At 44.9% G+C, this 17,258-nt stretch overlaps 4 non-coding genes across 4 annotated transcripts; 2 read left to right on the top strand and 2 right to left on the bottom strand.

Annotated features, from left to right (window-relative positions):
- The first annotated feature begins 6,082 nt into the window (after positions 1 to 6,082).
- TRNAI-AAU lies at positions 6,083 to 6,156 on the top strand. Its single transcript has one exon. It is a non-coding gene; the product is annotated as a tRNA-Ile (tRNA).
- A 165-nt stretch (positions 6,157 to 6,321) lies between these two features.
- On the bottom strand, positions 6,322 to 6,395 carry TRNAV-AAC. The gene has a single exon. It is a non-coding gene; the product is annotated as a tRNA-Val (tRNA).
- A 6,944-nt stretch (positions 6,396 to 13,339) lies between these two features.
- On the top strand, positions 13,340 to 13,413 carry TRNAI-AAU. The gene has a single exon. It is a non-coding gene; the product is annotated as a tRNA-Ile (tRNA).
- Positions 13,414 to 13,462: 49 nt separating this feature from the next.
- Positions 13,463 to 13,536, bottom strand: TRNAV-AAC. The gene has a single exon. It is a non-coding gene; the product is annotated as a tRNA-Val (tRNA).
- Positions 13,537 to 17,258: the final 3,722 nt, after the last annotated feature.

The following is a 17,258-nucleotide window of genomic DNA, read 5'->3' as shown; positions in this document are numbered from 1 at the left end:
GGCTCCGTCGACCCCGAGTCATCGTAAACCCTATTGGTTAGTCTTAGGTGGCTCCGTCGACCCCGAGTCACCATAAACCCTAATGGTTAGGCTTAGGTGGCTTCATCGACCCCGAGTCACCGTAAACCATAATGGTTAGTCTTAGGTGGCTTCATCGACCCCGAGGCACCGTAAACCCATCTTCTTAGGTTTAGGTTGGTTCATCCACATGACCAAATAGCAAAACAATAACATTAATGTATGAACATAAACCATCAACTATTCCACCCAAGTGGCATCAATCTATGAACCATCAAGTTATCCACCCAAGTGGCATAAATCCATGAACCATTAAGTTATCTCCAACAGAACCATCAAGATATCCATTGGCATCAACACAAGTTGCTTTAGTGGCATCAAACTCTAAATAATACACATGTAGCATGAGCACAAGTTGTTGATGTGTCATCAAAGAAAAATAAAGCACAATGTATCATCAGCACAAGTTGCTTGCAGTGGCATCAAACCAAAATAAAACACAATGTATCATCAACACAAGTTGCTACAGTGGCATCAAACCAAAATAAAGCACATTGTAGTAGCAGCACAAGTTACTGGAGTTTGCATCACCTTCTGCCACCTCTACTAGCATTAAACCAGGCCATCCATCCAGTGTGTGTGCCATCATTTGGTGGAGGAGCACTAGAAGTTGAGGCACCATACTGCCTTGGGGCAGAGAAAGGCCTTGAAGAATGAGCACCTCTCCCAGTAGAAGATTGAGCACTAGAAGATGCTCTTCCAGATCCTCTTCCACCACCAGACCTTCTTCCAGCACCTCTACCAGCACCACTTCCACCACCTCTACCAGCACCACTTCCAGTTCTTCCTCCAGCTGGAGCAGCTCTTGGTGTTGGTGCAGGAGCTCTAGTTGTTGGTGCAGAAGTTGTAGTTGTTGGTGGTGTAGGAGCTCTAGTTGTTGGTGCAGGAGCTCTAGGTGTTGCTGAAGCAGCTCTAGGTGTTGCTGCAGGAGCTGTAGGAGCAACACCTCTTCCTTGTGAATTCCTTGTAGCAGGCTTGGAAAACAATTCAAAGGAAACACACTTAATAATACTAAAAGTAAAAAAATGCACAAGGGAGAAAGGTAATTTACAGAAACAACAAACTGAAGAAGTAGTTCAAAGGGGCTTACCACATGTTTGTTCTTTCTTAAGGCCAACTCAGGTTTCAACTGTTTAAGGCAACTTGTGTATTTATGCCCTTGCAATCCACAATTGCTACAAGTAATTGTCCCCATTCTTGAGGTGGACTTTGGCTTTGGAACTTCAAAATTTCCCTTTATCCTCTTCTCTTTCTTTCTTCCTTTCTTGATTTTAAATGCTGGTGGTTCTATGTCTGGACCTTGGGTCTTTGTCCAGTCATGCTCACCAGGGACAGGATATATCATAGGTTCATATGCTGCCAAGTAATATGGTTTCTTGAAAAATTTGCTTACAAAGTCCTCTGGAAACCTTTTTGCCTTGTTAATTGCTGAGATGGCATGGTTACATGGGATGCCACTAAGGTCCCACTTTCTGCAACCATAGGTTTGAAGTTCCAAATTTATAGCATGTGTTTGCTCCCCACTAGTTACTTGCCACAAGTTAACACCTGCTTGAATGGGTCTGTAGTACCTGGCCCTTTCCTTTTCACTCTCCAACTTCTCACTGTAATGTGGTGTGATCTCCCATCTAGCCTCCTTTCCACTCTCTCCATTCCTGTGCCACCTGACCATCTGCTTATCCTTTATGCCATCACACATAGTTTTTATTGGTTTTTTCCTATGATCTAGGATGTACTTGTTGAACACCTCAGACAAATTATTGACAACTAAGTCAGTCTTGCAATTTGTGTCAAATGCATGCCTAGCCCATGTATTCTTGGGTATTGCACTAAGCCATTGCCAAGCTTGCTCACTCTCAGCTTTGAGATCATCCATTGCTTTATTAAATTTGTGTTCATTATATGCATAACTGGCATTATCCATGCACTTCTTAAGGTCTCCCCCCCTAAAGCCAGCATTTTGGAAGTTTGCATATATGTGTCTTAAGCAGAATCTTTGATTACTGTTAGGAAAAACTTTACTCACTGCATACAATAGCCCCTGGTGCACACAATTTAAACAGCTAAGCTACTGTGTAATACACATGTCAACACATATTTAGCAGGCAATGCAAGGTGGATAGACATACCTTCTGTCTCTCTGACATTATAGTATATGGACCATACTGTCCAACTTCTCCTCCAAGACAAATCTTCAGTTGGTGTAGAAACCAGCACTAGTTTGCTTTGTCCTCTTGTCCAACAATGCCAAATGCCAGTGGGTATATGTTGTTATTGCCATCTCTACCAGTGGCAGCAAGGATTTGTGCACCAGTAGTCAGCTTGATAAAACATCCATCAACACCTAAAATAGGATGTAAACATAACATGTTAAATGCATTTATATGTGCAAGCTATTGAAACTAAAAAAATCAAAGTAGTGCACAAGCTAAAATGAACTAACCAATGAATGGTCTACACCCCTGTAGAAATCCCTCCCTTGCTCCATTGATGCAGTAAAACATTGCATGGAATCTGGGTCCTGGATGTGGGATTTTTTGAGTGGGTGCTGGAGTTATAGTGGTGACTACAACCCTACTCCCAGGGTTTGTATCCATGACAGTCTGAGCATAGTCTCTCAGCCTTGGGTATTGTTTCCTATGATCTCCCAACACAGCCTCAACAGCTAGGTTTTTTGCCCTATATGCCATTGCCTTGGGCACATCCACACCATACTTTTCCATGCAGGCATCAATAAGTGTATGTATGCTAGTAATGACATCAGATCTGAATAGTGGCTCATATTGCTTTGCAAGCCACTTGGCACTTACCCTGCTTGTTTCAGTAGAACTAGGGCAAGTGTGTTGTAATCTCATCTTCTTAATTGCAAAAGTGTTTTCCCCTTTTATAATAGCTGCCACAATGCAGAACTTGCATTGTGAATTCTTGCAATGCACAATGATCCTCTGATCTGAGTTCCTGTGATACTTGAAGTCTCTGCACTGAGTGATGTGTAGGCTCAACAATGCATCTCTGAATTGATGTTGATCTCTGAAACACATTTGCAATTGTAGTTGTTGGTGTGGTTGCTCCAAATCCTCATTGTACCATACTCTAGGTGGCCTCTTCTTTGCCCTGCTCTTCCTTTTTTCAGGTAGCACAGATGCTAGTGGCTGAAACCCATCATCTTCACTGTCCTTAAGTAAACTATTATCTTCTTCATCTGATGATGGTTTCCAATCAGGTTGCACTTCTTCTAAAACACTGGAATGTGACCTTGTTGTTGGTCCCCTCCTTACTTGCATCTTCTGCTTCTTCTTTGCTGGCACATATATTTTTTCTTCCTCTTCTTGAACAATAGGCTCATCATCCTCCAACTCAAATAATTCCTCTACCTTTGTGTCACCCTCATAATGCACTGGTTCTTCCTCCTCTGTTTCTTCTTCTGATTCTTCTTCCTCTGTTTCTTCCTCATGTTGTTCTTGTACTTCCTCCTCTTCCTCTTCTGGTTCTCTCTGTCTATTTCCCTCTTCCATCTCCATGTCTTCAGCATCATTCATTTCCTCACTATAGTTAGGCCTTAAATCCCCCATATAATAAGGGTTAGTGTCACTGTCATATTGCCCTTCAGATGAAGATGCATAACTGGCATCATAGCCATCTTGTTCTTCTTCCACAACTTCTTTTAACTTTGGATTTACAACACTCCTCCTCTCTTGTGTTAAAACAGCAGGGCCTACAGGTGCAATAGAGCAGCTACTCTGACGTTCATAAGCAACACCTTGCTGATCAACAGCATAAACAGGAGGATCAGCCAGATCATAAACCACAGGCTCAGAATAAACAATAGGATCTAAATTTTGCTTCTCTGCAAAACCCTTCTGTGCTACACTAACAGCTGGTGGACAAGCCCTAAATAACAAATTAAGCACCAAACTCTCCTCATTCTGCCTCTTGATCAACTGTAGTTTAACATTACTATCAACCAATTCCAAACCCTGCTCTCCTGGGGTCTCCATGTAAAACAGCAGTGAATCATCAATACTAAAGCCTTGTGTTTCCATCAAAGCAACCATATTCAGATATGTCACATCTGAACAGCTTAACTTCCTCTCTAACAGATCATTATTGTCAAAATGGATCCTAACATTCCATATGTCTTCATATAAACTACAATTCACATGCAATTTGCCTAATCAGTACACTATAACCCTAATTGCAAATTAAATGAGAAGAAAAAAAGAGAGAAAACTTAGAGGACGCCGCCGAAGCCGTGGGTCAGCTCGTGGCTACAGCTAGGGTTCGCCATCCATTGCTGTGCCAGCCGTACCCGCTGCTCCATGGACAGTGCGGGCTCCATGAACTCGTCGTCGTCGCTGGAATACAAGTCAGAGCTCGAGTAGCCGTCGCCGCCCTCGATTGGAGATCTCCCGTCGATTCCTCCTGTCGCGCGGCTGCCGAAGAGGGGATTGTTTGCGCCGCCGCCATCGCCATTGCCGCCACCGCCGCTGCCGCCACCACCGCCCGGGGTTGCCGCCGCCATCGCCGTACAGACGTGCGGTGGAGCTAGGGTTCGTCGACGAAAAGAGGAAGAGAGGAAAGGAGAGAGAGACAGAGCACGGGCCGGTCCGGTTCGAGCCGGACCACACCTATCGAGCGAGCGGGCGAGTACCGATTCGCCAGCATGGCAGCTGACGCGCGGGCCCGGGCGGTCAGTTCCAGCGTCAATACGTAGAAATACGAGGTTTAGCCCGATTCGCAACGGTTCGACTCAAACGTGGTACTGACACGTAAAATTTTTCAAAAGTGGTATCAATTCGCCACCACCGCCCCAAATGTGGTACTATCGTGTAATTAACTCGTGTCACAATGAAAAACTCTGGGGAACCCATACCTTCAAATGCGTGGAATATTGCAGTTATCAAATGTTCTAGGAGTTCAATAATATCTCTGGTTTTACATGTCAACATACAAAGCTTTCAATGAGAAGTGCCACCGATCAGAAGAATCTGAATCTGAATTCCCCTGCTCCAAGCTGTGAAAAGGTGTGTGCTGTTAAATTTCATCCTTCCCCCAATCTTCACCACCCCGCTCCAACGCACCCTTCTCTCTTTCGCTACTTCGAGGTTGCTAACTGACTTTGGCAATTTTACAGATGCTTTAGTGGACCATGTGAATTACCGCTTCTTTTCTTTATTCTTTGTTATTATATCCAAACCATTCAATCAATATCCATCTGGGGGTTCACCGTCATTCACAATACCAGATGGAGCTGAGTTAAGTTGTGATGGTGTTCGTAAGCATGATAAGCACAATTTTTCTAATGCAGCATCGAGATCGAGCCGGCTGGCACATCTTTTTTTTTTTGCGAGAATGCACGGTCCGGTAATGGTAGTCTTATGTGTGTCTCGATTTCCCGTGGTAACCAACAAAGGCATAGATGTTTGCGTTGCTAGTGTAATTGCTATCTCGAAGGCATAGATGTGTGTGTGTGGATTTCCTGACTGACACCTCTTCTGATCTTTAGGTTTCTTTGTACCGTGGGCTAAGTGTACATGTGTAGGGTGAACAAAAACTCAGTTTTGTTTTGGCTGATTCAAATGTTCCTTTTTTTGAACTTTAGCAACTTTATTTAAGAAACAACATGATGGTTCACTTCTTCCTCCTCCTGTTACACTGTTACACTGCCAGCTCTGGTATAATACTCCGCTTTCCGTTCTGCACGATATGCCAATCTCACAGTAAAACACCCAGACTTACAGAGTTGTCACGATATGATGTCCGGTTGATCTTGAACTTTAAAGCTTTTCCCATGTGATTGAAGTAAATAATACTCCCTCCGTTCCCAAATATTTGTCTTTGTAGATATTTCAACAAATGACTACATACGAAGTAAAATGAGTGAACCTATACTCTAAAATATGACTTCATACATCCGTATGTTGTGACCATTTGAAATGATTAGAAAGACAAGTATTTGGGAACGAAGGGAGTAGATAGCATGAAAAATAAAACCCACGCAAGAGGCCTATTAGCTCAGCTGGTTAGAGCGTCGTGCTAATAACGCGAAGGTCACAGGTTCGTGACCTGTATGAGCCATTCTTTTTTTTTCTTTACACAATGGAAAATGGAAAAAAAAAACAAATTAAGTGGCTTCGCCCGGGTTCGTCGTGCTAATAACGCGAAGGTCACAGGTTCGAGACCTGTATGGGCCATTCTTTTTTTTCTTTACACAATGGAAAATGGAAAAAAAAACAAATTAAGTGGCTTCGCCCGGGTTCGAACCGGAGACCTTCAGTGTGTTAGACTGACGTGATAACCAACTACACCACGAAACCTTCATGTCCTGTTGCTACAAAACAAACTTACAAACCAGGCGTCTCCAATAATCTAACAAGATGCCCAACTAATTGAATCACCTGATTGTTTCAGCTGTACAAACCAAGCGACATTAAAGCTGGAAAATCACACGGCTTATATATCTGCTTAACTAATAGCCCACTGCCACAAGGAAAGAAACATACCATGTGAAGAAAATTAGGTTCACAGCCCAACCAACAAATTATCTACAAAATAGTTGGCTCAACACAACTGTGTCCGAACTGTTCTTCCAGACAAATTCTCCCCATTTTCAGACTAGCTCTTCTTTTTTGTCAAATCCCACACAACCAACATATTTGTTCAGATAGTAGCATAAGAGCATCTCCAGCCGCGCCCCCAACCCCCCAAGGCTTTTTTTTAGCGCCAGCGCCAAAAAATCGGTCCAGTCACGCCCTCACGAGTCTGTTTTTTTTTGCCGGATTGTGCCGAAATTGGCGCCGGCGCACCCAACCCGAACCCGGCGCGCTGGGGAGCGTCCGGGGGCGCCGGCGCGAACGTTTTGGCGCGAAAGAGTGGCGGGACCGGCGCGTCAGCGAGACGAAGGCTGGTCGTCCTCATCGTCTCGGTTTTCCCGCGGGGAATCAATGCCAAAGCTACCGCCGGTCAGCCTGCCATTGATTCACGGGCGGCGAAGTGCGGCGCCGCCGCGCCGCCTTCCGCCACGCGTTCGCACGCGGCCGCCCCCGAGCCGCTATAAAAGGCGCCCCTGGCCGCGCCGGTGAGGCACCCATCTCCCCCCCTCCTCGCCGCCGCACTTCCTGCCCTCTCCGCCGTTCGAGCCCCTCTCTCTCCCCCTGGCAACCATGAGCGCGAGGTACCCCGGCAACGCGGTGGAGGCCAACGGTTTCGGCCGCCGCTCGCTGCATGAGCGGGAGACCTACCTCCTCCACGAGGCCAACTACCCTGCGCCGCCCGACGTACGCGCTCCGTCGCGGTGGAGGCTCAGCGCCAGCGGGGTCCCTGTCCCCCCTCTGCCCGTCGCCGAGATGCCCTATTTCCACGCCGAGATCGAGCGTGCGCGGGCGCTCCCAGAGTACGCCGCCGACAACCACGCGGCGTGGGAACGCTGGCAGGAGGAGCGGCTCGTCTCGACCAACAACGCGCCGATGCCGCGCGGCCGCAACAACAGCGAGGGCCGCCGCCTGTGCTGGGGCGTCCCTGGCCGCACGCTCAGCGGCGTCCTCGCGCACGTCGAGGGCGGCAACGACCCGTCGCTCGAGTGAAGCAGCGCGCCGGGGCGAGGGGTCGAGCAGTGGCCGTGTCAAGGAGGAGAAGCATCGGCCGTAGTTTAGGTTTTTTCTTCGTCCCTTTTATTCGTGTAAAAAACGCCTAAATTTCGTCAAAATTTGGCCGTGTTTGTTTAAATTTGGTCGTGTTTGTTGAAATTTGGACGAACTGTGGGAGCGTCTGGGGCGACCTGGGGCGGCGGCTGGGAACGTGCTCACCCCCACACCGAAAAAAACGTCGGCTCGTCTCCAAACGTCGCTTTTTCGTTCCTTTGGGGGCCGAACGGCTGGATATGCCCTGTACACACACATAAGATCTGGGATTACACCGGGATGATAGGTCTAACTAAAAGCATGTATTCGAGCACGGCGCATCCGACAAACTTTTTACAGGAACGAAGGACAAGCTTGAAATTCTGTTGCCAGGAATTTAATGTCACCAGTGGACGGTAACAGCAGCTACAATGAACACACTAGCTTGATACCGGTGAAATCAAATGGCCAGCAGCTCTCTCCATGCCAGGGCCCAGCTCCGGCATGAACGCAACCATTAAGTTGCACATATGAATTTTCCTGGGCAAATTCACAGGTACAGGGCCCAACAGAAATTCCCAATCACCCAGTTTTGGATCGGAAATAAATAAACTAATAAGCTGAACATGACGAGTGCCACAAAAATCCACTAGTTTGTACCAGCCGTTGTTTATTCAGCGAGATTTTTTTTAAGAAATGTTTATTCAGCGAGATAAGATGGCTCTCTGGACAGGCAGATCCGAGCGATCTAGCGCGTACCCCCGAGGTGCTGTTTTGTTGCTTGGGCCGGCCCATTCTTTCTACTTTCATTCAATCCGGTAACCTTCCCTGAACCACTTTTTGTTTTTCATTCGGTTTTTTCTTTTTTCGTTTTTTCTTTTTTCGTTTTTCCTATATGTTTCTTTTTTATTTTTTGTTTTTATCTTATTTTTTGTTTTTATCCATAAATAGGCAAGATGACTAAGACCCCGTTTTCCGGAAAAACGGAATGGACAAGTTACTTGTTGGAAATCATACATACATACTGATGTGTGCGGTCCGATGAGCGTTGCCGTGCGCGGTGGATATCGTTACTTTGTTACCTTCACTGATGATTTGAGTAGATATGTGTATATTTATTTAATGAAGTACAAGTTGAAACGTTTAGAAAGTTTAAGCAATTTCAGAGTGAAGTTGAGAATCATCGTAACAAGAAGATCAAATTCCTATGATCTGATCGAGGGGGAGAGTATCTGTGTTATGAGTTTGACAATCACTTCAAACAATGTGGAATTGTTTCACAGTTGACACCACCTGAAACACCACAGCGTAATGGTTTTTATAACTCGGCAATTTTGGAGATCGTAGCTCGATAAGTTCTACATTTTAAAGCCAGCTGAATGTCAGTTGAATATTTGAAGACCAATATTTTTGTCAAGTCAGAGCATTGAAGGCCGACTCAAATGGATTCTTACAACCTCTGTTTTCTTAAGAAGACAGATCAGCCGGAACTGCTCAATTCGTATGACCTCTGTTTTCTTAGAAAGTAAAGTTATCATTTCAAAATTTAATTGAAACAACTGAAGTTGTCCAGAGAATAAATCATGGAACATCGGTAGCAAATCCCCTTTAACAATATGCCAGCACTTTTTATAAAACTCCGCCGGGAAACCATCTGGCCCTAGAGCCTTATTATTCTTCATTTGTGAAATAGCTTCAAACACCTCTTTCTTCGTAAATGGGGCGGTCAAAATATCATTCTCATCCGCAGCAAGTTGAGGGACATCCTCAACCCTGGACTCATCCAAGGATACGAAGTTATCCTCCGGAGGCCCAAACATCTACTTATAGTAATTGGTTATATATAATTTTAGGTTTTCCTGTCCTAAAATCATCCCCTCATCCTGCTCAAGCTGAAATATCCTCTTCTTTCGGTGCTTGCCATTCGCAATCATATGAAAGAATTGAGTGGTATCATCCCCTTGGATGATTTTGCAAACTTTAGCTCACAATGCCCACCTCAATTCCTCCTTTCGAAGTAGTTCTTTCAGTCTCATCTCCGCCTCCACTTTAGTTTCCAGCTCCCTGGTATATGAAATGGTGGACTCGGCTTTTAAATCTAGGCATTGAATAAGTACAAGGAGCCTTTCCTTTTCAACCATATAAATCCCAGTCATATGCTTAGCCCACCCATGAAGGAATCTTCATAGATGCTTTATCTTATTCTGCCATCTTTCAACAGGGGCCCTCCCTCTTGAATCTTTAGGGACTCTTTGATTCATAGGATTTCCCAAATGCAGGAATAGGAAAAACGTGGGATTGGATTGGCATGTCATCTTGAATCCTACATGATTCTATGAGTGTTTGATTGTGCATAAGAAAAACGTAGGATTCTTTTAAAGAGGTTTGAGTGGATGGAAAATTTCCTATGAAATCTAGTGCAAATGAATCCTATGAAAAAATTCCTACGGTTTACAATCCTACGAATCAAACAACCCACATAGAAAAAAATCCTAAGGATTAGAATCCTTCAAAATTCCTTTGAGAATCCTTTGAATCAAAGAAGCCCTTAGCCCATTCCCTTGCTATCAGATCCAGGAACCCTTCTCTTTCAAACCACGCTAATTCGAAAGAAAAAGTGTTTTTATTCCCCACATGGGTTGCCTCGCCAGAGTCAACGAGCAACAGGGTGTGTTATGAGATAGCGCGCGATAACGCTTGGACTGTTACCAGGGAAAACTTCTGCTCCCATTCGACCCTAGCGAGGACACGATCCAGCTTCCCAAATGTCGGGTTTGGCAATGTATTAGGCCGAGTGAATTTTCTACCAGAAAGCTCTATCTCTCTAAGATTCAAACTTTCGATTATGGTATCTATTTATTATATACTTAAAACAATAGAAAAAGAACGGCTCATATTTTGTAGTAAAAAAGAGTTAAAAAGAACGGCTGTGATTTAATAAAGAAAATAAGTACGTATGTATGCATGTATCCTTATTCCATCCGATAGAATAGAATACAGAATAAAAGGAAAGAAGAGTTTCCATTGTAATCATGTACACGTAGAGACATTATAAGGGAGATGTGCAGATGTAGGTAAGAGAGAGATATGGAATAAAATAGAAGGAGATGCAGAATAACCATAAGTGTCCTCCGCCCGGCTCCAACTCGACAACATACGAGCACGCTTGCGATCCCATCGGAGCCTGTGGAGCTGCAGACGTCGGCGCCACTGCAAGCAGGCTAGAGCTAGGAAAGGACAACACGAAGCTCCAGAGGAAACTCTATGGAAGAAGGCCATTAACTTGACCTGAAACGCAAGACCTCATGCGAGAGTGACGGAGAGGCTGGCAACGCCGACGCCGGCGACAACACACAGTCGACGGCTAACATGGACACGATAACTTCTTCTCGAATTGGACCGCCTTACCGTGGGCTCCTTCCGCATCAAGGATCAATGCCCGCACACACTAGTCTTCCGTGCCGTTCGGCACTAGCAAAACTAGGACAAACTTTGCTACTGGCCATTGAGCAGGAGGCTGACAAGCTGCTTCGGGCCCGCCACAACACCACCGGCTTGAACAACAATTGCTTGGACAAAAACAAGCTGAGAAGCATCGTTTGGGTGAGAGCAGCGTGTTAGAAGGAAGACGAGGATTGGAACAAGGGCAGTGCAAGATGCGGCGGGTAAGCAAGGAGGGACCATCCGTGGTGCAATTGCTGTAGAGAGCTTACTGGCCGTCAATGAACGGCAGTTGGTGTGGCAATCGATGTGCCGACACGTACACTGTGGAGCTGGAGGAGGAGCAGGGTAGCAATTAGGAGTGCCCTCATGGAAATGGAAGGTGGAAAGTGCTGCCCACGTGAAAAGCATCTTCTGCGACGCCGACGCCGGCAGAGCAGCCAGCTTCGATCGGATTGCTGGCTCGACAACTTAAACTGGAGCCAAGCCGAGGCATCTTGAGATGAAATAATGACTCCGTAGTATTGCTGCACCACATGGCGCGTTGGATGGGATTAACCTTTCTTCTAAATCTTATGTCGAACAAGTGGACGAGTTGCTATGTAAAAATAATATATTAAAATGTCAAAAAATCGGATGTTTTTAGTCATTAAAGTTTGTCTTGCATGTCCGTTTAATTCACAATTAAAATTTGATAAGATTTGCTTGAAATTTCTAAAATTATTTTTCATGATTACAAGATTGTTGCTTTCAAAATAAAATAATTTTTCATTGTTTCAGGTATAACCAATTTTATTTTCATTTTCATGTAAATATACATGTGCTTGAAGCATGAATGTGTACACTTGCAAGCACTTCATTTTGTACTATCAACTTTTCTCTGAATTTAGCGGAGAACATTATCCTCCCCTAAATAGCTTCTATATGGAGAATCTTAATTAGGTAAAGTTATATGTTTGCGACAAAATAGACGAATTACACATGAAAGTAGGACAGTAACCGCGCAGGAAATAGAACCAAAGACTTGAGGGTTAAGGAGGGAACAATCTCCAACATAACTATGGCATGACACATGAATATATATCAGGGGCGCTCGATCGAGTCAATGGTCCATCCAACATCAATGTACACCAACAAACATACATCCTTGAAGGCACTTTTCCTATCATCTATACATAACATCAGACAAATATAAGCTTGAAGATGCCAAGAGAAAAGGGTAACCTCGACTGATATGGCAAAACGAAATCATATGGAAAAAAGCAAGAAGGCCAGTGAGTGCTCATTAAGGTGGAAAAACATCACAGTTAAGGCTTTGTTTTAATTGTACACTGCCATCCTTGGATCACACACAATAATTATAAGAGGCTTGCACATAATGGAACAATAAATTTGTGCATGAAATTATAGGTTTTGTAAAACCAATGACATAGAAAGGGAATACATAGTATGATATCTATCAATCAAAAATCCTGGAGTACAAGCGAGCTCCACCTTGCTATCATTGCCTTCAAGGATTGTAATTTTACATTATGTGCACTATTTAATAGTTAGGGTTTGGAGAAACATAGTCACACCTAATATAATAATGTAATAGTTGGGGTTTCGGAAATCAAACTAAGTAAGATCATAAAATCAGGTTTGCTGCATTTATTGAAGGCTAAAAATTAGACAAGCAGAAGGAAATCAAGTGACATGAGACTACAACTACTGTTTCATAGTGACAATTACCGATGAAACGTGCCACTCTATGAGAATACAATAGCTTCATGGGTAAAGAAAGGCCTGGCGACAGAGAGCAAAAGAGTGGAATCAATGTAGACATATTCCATATTTAAATGGTATAAATACATGAAGGTAACCGTCAATGCATACATCGTGACAAAAACTAAATCACTTGCTATAAATGTGTTTATTTAAATATCACACTTCAACTTACCATAACATATCTAAGGCCCATTGTCAAACAACTTTTAATGGGACCTAACAAATAAACTTGGAATGGTATACTATGTAGGGTGTCATCACATAACAAATAAACTTGCTATAAATTTGTTTTTGAGCACCCTCACCGCAGCAGCGCCGACGCCTTCTCTTATCGCCATATAAATTAGCCTGATGCTCTAACCTGTCGGAGACTCTTTCCCCTTGTGGTTACATTCCACATATATGTCCTGAAGAAAAGATCAATTCAATCAGTAGGCCTATTAGCTCAGCTGGTTAGAGCGTCGTGCTAATAACGCGAAGGTCACAGGTTCGAGACCTGTATGGGCCATTCTTTTTTTTCTTTACACAATGGAAAATGAAAAAAAAAACAAATTAAATGGCTTCGCCCGGGTTCGAACCGGAGACCTTCAGTGTGTTAGACTGACGTGATAACCAACTACACCACGAAACCTTAGTTATCTTTTTCCTACAAATTCTTTTACAACACTAGACAGATCTAATATCTAGCAAGATGGCCCACTAACTGAATCATCTAATTGCTTCAGCCATTGAAGCTGGAAAATCATACAGCTCATACATGCTTATATCTAATAATAGCCAACTGCCACAGGAAAAGAAAGATACGATGTGAAGAAAATTAGGTTCACAGCCCTACCAGCAAATTATACTGTATATAACAGTTGGCTCGAGCTCGACACAACTGTGATTGAACTGTTCTTCAAGACAAATTCTCCCCACTTTCAGACATCAAATAGACAGGTATGAACTTTTTTTCAGTACGGCTAGCTCTTCTTTTTCGTCAAAGCCCACACAGCCAACATATTTATTCAGATATAGTAGCATCAGTATGCACACACATAAGATCTGGGATTACACCACGTCGATAGATCGAACTAATAACATATATTCGAGGGCGGAAGATTCGATAAACATTTTACAAGAACAGAAGGACAAGCTTTGAAATTCTCTTGCCAGGAATTTAGTGTCACCAGTGGACGGTAACGGCAGCTACAATGAACACACATGCCAAGGCCCAGCTCCTCTCTTGCCAGGATTTCTCTTGCTTGAAATTCTCTTGCCAGGAATTCTCTTGCCAGGAATCAGCTTGCTACCGGTGAAATCAAATGGCCGGTAGCTCTCTCCATGCCAAGGCCAAGCTCCGGCATGAACGCAACCGTTAGTTGGAGAGCTCCTCTCCGGCGCCCACAGCGCCGCTTAGCCTAATGGGCACTCAAAGGCGCGCAGTACTGGGCCGGCCCAGTATCGCTCCCCGTATCCACGTCCCCTAAAAAAATAGTCAAAAAACAAAAATAAATATGCAAAATGCGGGATTCAAAACACAGATGCTAACGTTGATGGACTTGGCACGGTAGCCACTGCGGCACATCTCTACTCCTAATCTCTACTCCTAATGGAGCAGTTGATAGCCTGGTACTTCGGTTTTATTTTCGTCCGGTTTTATTTCCTCCCACCTCCCATCATCCCCTCCCACGGGTTTTCTTATCCATTGGTTTATTTTTTTACTTCACTATTTTTTTAAAAAAATTAGCAGTTTCCAAACATACAAAAGATCATAGATCCAACTTTCCTAACTTATCCAAATTAACCGATCTGTCTCATTAATGCAATTTGCTTTAGGAAATAAATAATAGATTTTCGGGAAACAAATAAAGAATTTTAAGAAAATTAAGAAGTAAACCATGACAAACAAATCTTATTATGGAAGTGGTACTTTTTCTCTCACTCATAATGTCTCAGTACGTACGTTGTTTAGTGCGTTCGTTTACTTCTTCCCGTCGATCGAACGAGGTCTTCACCCCACTACCGATTTTTTTCAACGCTACCAAACCTGTCATGGTTTTTGCAATCCGTTGGTTCTACCCAAATAAACCAACCCCTCCCCGTTCACTCTTTTCTTTCTAATCAACACCTTCCTTTTTTTTTGAAGTAAAGCATAGCTTTAACATTAACGGTGTCCAGGCAAATCGCCTTGGACAGAAGCCACAAGCGTGGCAGGTACATCATAGTCCCACTGCATCGAGTGATCAGCCTCGCACAAGCGACCCAAACTAGCAAGTTCGTGGGCAGCAGAATTTGCCCCTCTCCTACATGACACTATTACATGATGAGAAAACCAAAGTTTCAGCTGTAGTTTGATATCTTCGATGACAGCCGAGTAAGCCGACGAGTCTGCCCTTCTCAGGTCCATTGCATCTGCAACAAGCTGGGAGTCGGTCTCGAAGATCACCCTCAACATACCAAGTTCCGCCGCCAGTGCAACACCGTGAGCCATGGCATTGACCTCTGCATCGAAAGGGTCTCCTACATGCTCCTGACGACCTGCGCAAGCACAAATGACAGTACCTTCCGAGTCTCTTGCCACTACACCCCAACCTGCGTGTTGTTCACCTGGCACAAACGAGCCATCAACATTTATCTTGATCATGTCCTCCTGAGGCGGCCTCCACTTGTCATCACACTGTTTCTCAGGTTTTTTGGAGAAGACTTGTTGGTATTCTAAAATGTAGCTGCGAGTGCGCCTTGCAACCTCCTCCGCGGACCAGGGGAGCTCGCCCTCCCTGAGCTTATTCCGATTACTCCACCACAGCCACCAGGCGGTAAGAATGCATATTCTTTTCTGCTCATCAATCCTCCACAAATGATCCATCATCTCATGAACTGATGTTATCTCCTCCATCTTTATCCTTTCTTCTTCCAAGGCCAGGTCCCGCCACACCTGTTTCACAACCTTACATTTTATGAATAGGTGAGCTCCATCCTCGGCTGCTCGTCCACAGAATAAGCAAGCTGTATCTTCAATCGGTACACCCCTCCTTGCCAAGTTTGTCCGCAGTGCCAAAGACTCATGTCTAACACGCCATGCAAACATTTGGACGTTCCTGGGGTAGGGGAGCTTCCAAATTCGTTTCCAGGAATCATCTTGGCACACATCCAAGTTACCCAGCGCTGTAGCGCTACTGCTTGCTCCTCCATCTTTTGCCATCCTCTCCAGCTGCGTGTGTAGTTTGTATGCGCTTTTAACTGAATGTAGGCCTTTGGGGTCGAACTGGCATGCAATGAAGTCTTGCACCCCCTCCCGGACTGGTATTTGCAGGATACACTCGGCATCAACATTCCAGAAGGTGTCCCGAACAAGTTGTTCATCCCAACTACCTGTTATAGGACTGATCAGGTCACTGACATACTCTAATATGTTCCCCCCTCGTGGCATCATAACTGTCTTCGCCCACGGCCGCGGCAGCCAAGGCTCAGTCCAGAGCTTGATACTCGTGCCATCGCCAACACACCACACATAACCCTCTCGCACTAGCTGCAAACCATGTAAAAGGCTTCGCCAAGAATAGGAGATGCCATCCTTTGGCTCCGCCTGAAGCACATGGGTGTCCGGGAAGTACTTTGCTTTCAGGATCTGGGCACAAAGAGAGTCCGGGTGCTCAATCATCCTCCAGATCTTCTTTGACAACATAGCAATATTGAACCCATGCATATCTCTGAAACCTAATCCACCTTGGGCTTTTGATTTTGTTAGTTTATCCCAGCTAATCCAGTGGAGGGTGTTCTCCTTGTCCTGCTGCCTCCACCAGTAGGACCCCATAAGCGAGCTCAGTTCTTGGCAGAAAGATTTACACAGATCACAAATATAACTTTCCTAACGTCCCACCCTTAAAAAAAGAATCTTTCCTAACGTCCCAAGTCAATCGATCCTCGCCCCCTGTCCGGCAGATGCGATCATCATCACCACTTCCTCCCAATGAAACCTAGCACCGCCTCGCAGCCACGGCGACGTTCTCTTCATCAGCCCTCTTTTCCTCCTTTGCTAGGTGTCGCCGCCACCCTGTTCGTGTGGCTGCCTGCTTTGCTTGAGCCCTCGTTTCCTCCTTTGCACGAATCCTCCTCCCCTAAATAGGGTTTGCTCCACGGAGCTCTCCTTCTCCCCAGATCGGTGTCGGCGGCTCACATGGCCCTCATTACACAACCAATCCATCTCCTGCACCATACCCGTGTCGCCGGCCACAGCGCCACAAACATCCGATGTGGGCAGTGGATATTGCGAGTCTTGGCGGACCGGAGGGTGGAGGATCTCCCGGCACAGGGGGGAAGGCAAGTACTCGTTGCCTCGTCGGATGGCCCTACTCGAGCCCAAGCGGCCGT

The sequence above is a fragment of the Triticum dicoccoides genome, chromosome 3A, assembly GCF_002162155.2.
Source record: "Triticum dicoccoides isolate Atlit2015 ecotype Zavitan chromosome 3A, WEW_v2.0, whole genome shotgun sequence".
Classification (NCBI taxonomy): domain Eukaryota; kingdom Viridiplantae; phylum Streptophyta; class Magnoliopsida; order Poales; family Poaceae; genus Triticum; species Triticum dicoccoides.
This window is presented reverse-complemented; position numbering and strand designations above follow the sequence as displayed.